Genomic DNA, 2,527 nt, shown 5'->3' on the forward strand with positions numbered 1-2,527 from the left:
ATTTTCATTGTAACACATAATCGATAAATGATTGAGATATTTCGCCTTCTTTTTTTTTCAGACGAAGCCTTCAAGATCCAGTGTTTATTTCACATAGCTTATCTCAGTTTGGACTAACCACATTTTACACGCTCATTCAACAGCCACGTGTGGCTAGTGGTTACCATATGGGATGGTGCAGTTCTAACCTGGCTCATATTGCAAGATGAGTATTCTCAAAGTCTGGTATTTTAGCAAATCTGAATTTAATAATAACAAGACCCGAGGAGGAAACCAAGGCTCAGTGAGGCAAAGTGCCTTGCCCGAGGCCTTGAGCTGATAAGTGGCAGTGGTTATGCGCAGGGTCTATGATCAGATGAGAATTATCTTCTCTACGGGGTCAATGTGAGAGGACAAGAGAGACCCATGGGAAGGGACTGGCACCGTGCCTGGCTCACGTCCGCCGTGACAGATATGAGGGGCTAATGGAGACAAGGCAGAGACCACTCGGGGTGGCTAGCTGGGGAGACCCTGCACCAGCTCTGAGACATTTCCCCAAGACCTCTCCCCGAAAAGCTTGTATCACTCACCGGGCTGGTGGGTGAGGACACCCCAAGGCTCCGTGCAGCTCCGTCATCCTCCACAGACTTCTGCTGGCCGTTCCCCGGGCTGAATGCTCTGGCCGCCGCCTCTCCCACGGGACTGGAAGGCCTCTGGTCTAAAATGCTCACCGAGGGGACAGCTTTGGCAGTGCCCAACTGCAGCAAGCCCAGGGTGCCAGGTGCCTGGGGAGGCGGCTCCTGCTTGCGGTCCCCATCTTGAGTCCCAGAGGATGCTTGGGGCGGGAGGGGCTCTGCGGGCACATCAAAAGGGATGCTGGCCTCCAGGCCGGGGAGGGGGAGTGAGGCCCGCCCCGTGGGAATCTCCATTTCTCCACTCAGTCCGCTCAGTCCGTTGGTTGGCACAGAGTTTACCTGGGCTTTGCTGAATTCCGACAATACCCTGGAAGGTTTTAAACAGAGAAACCTGTGTGACAAGCTGTCAGCTAGAATGCCCAAGGCTATTGGGACGGCGGTAAGAAGGCAAAACTGCTGTCTGGGGATTTCCAAAACAAAACATCCTCGTCATCCACCCACCGTGCTCCTCTGCTTACACACAAGCCTTCCTCTGACACACCTCACAAAGTTTCTCCCCAGCTGGGACTGAGGTAGAGTGGGCGGCCAAGGGAACTGCGGGGCCCGGGATCTCCGGTGCAAGCGCTGGTCCACCAGAGCTGGGCCGTATGTGGGGTCCCAGATGCCTCCTGTTCCCAGGACCTGCTGCCGGAGATCAGTGTACACGGGGTGCAGGAGTGTGCACGCAAGTATACATGGGGTGTGCACCTGCTCACTCTTCCAATGGTACTGCCTCTTCCTGCCCTTCAGTGGTGCTTCAGGGACTACGGGGAGCCAGTGTTACTGTCTTTACATACGCACACACACACGCACGCACATGAAAACTACTCTGGGCCTTCTAAAATGTGCACTGGCTAGTGGCTGCTCCCCTTCTCCTGAGGCTTCTGAGAATCCACATTCTGTTTCTGAACTAGAACTATTTGCTGTCTCCTCCTTTGTTTATGAACCGATAGAGTATGTCACGGGCGAATACAGATTCCTACAACAACAAAGCTACCCGGGGCCCAAGAGATTGCCCATATCTGCCCTAATGGTTTACACTGGGTCAGAAGACGTGCCAAACTCCCCTTAATGTGGGCTCATTTCCATAAGGATTTTAGAACTCAAGTTTCTACCTTAATGTCTTCTGGCTGAGCTGTGTGCTCTTATCTACATCATAAACCCAAACAACATTTCAAGACATGCTAGTCAAACATTGGCGAACAACCCATACATTTATGGGCAGCTGATTTGCAGCCCAAGACATTTCAGTGGGGAAAGAATAGTCTTTTCAACAAATGGTGCTGGGATAAGCGAACAGTCCCATGCAAAAGAAGAAAGTTGGACCCCTACCTCACACCATATAAAAAATGAACTCAAAATGGATCAAAGACCTAAAAGTAACTCTTAGAAGGAAACAGGTATAAATCTTTGGATCAGGCAATGGTTTCTTATATGACAGCCAACAAATAAGTAAACAATGAAAAATAGGTACGCTGGACTTTATCAACACTAAAAGCTTTTGTGCTTCAAAAGGATACTATCAAGAAAGTAAAAAGATAACCCATAGAACAGGAAAAAAATCTGCATATCTTCTTTCCAAGGATTATCATATATCTGATAAGGGTCTAGTATCCAGAATATAGAGAGCTCTTACAATTCAATAATATTAGAACAAATAATCTGACTGAAAAATGGGCAAAGGTTTACAGAGACACTTCTCTAAAGGTATACAAATGGAAAGTCCATGAAAAGATGCTCAATATCATTAGACGGTAGTGAAATACAAATCAAAACCGTAATAAGATACTACTTTATGCCTACCAAGATGCCTATAATAAAAAAGACAGAGGGGCACCTGGGTGGTTCAATCAGTTAAGCATCTGACTTCGGCT

The 2,527-nt window shown here is 48.3% G+C and overlaps 1 long non-coding RNA gene across 1 annotated transcript in view; it reads right to left on the reverse strand.

Annotated features, from left to right (window-relative positions):
* The window catches only part of LOC121025505 (uncharacterized), a 3,763-nt gene extending 1,511 nt beyond the window's left edge, over positions 1–2,252 (reverse strand). Inside the window, exons 1-2 of the long non-coding RNA XR_005788080.1 lie at positions 1,133–2,252; positions 570–981 (exon numbers count right to left, since the gene is read on the reverse strand). This is a non-coding gene — a long non-coding RNA (uncharacterized LOC121025505). The remainder of the gene's footprint in view (positions 1–569; positions 982–1,132) is intronic.
* Between the last annotated feature and the right edge of the window lie 275 nt (positions 2,253–2,527).

Source organism: Herpailurus yagouaroundi, unplaced genomic scaffold (genome assembly GCF_014898765.1).
Source record: "Herpailurus yagouaroundi ecotype Mexico unplaced genomic scaffold, PumYag 67650, whole genome shotgun sequence".
NCBI classification, from domain to species: Eukaryota; Metazoa; Chordata; class Mammalia; order Carnivora; family Felidae; genus Herpailurus; species Herpailurus yagouaroundi.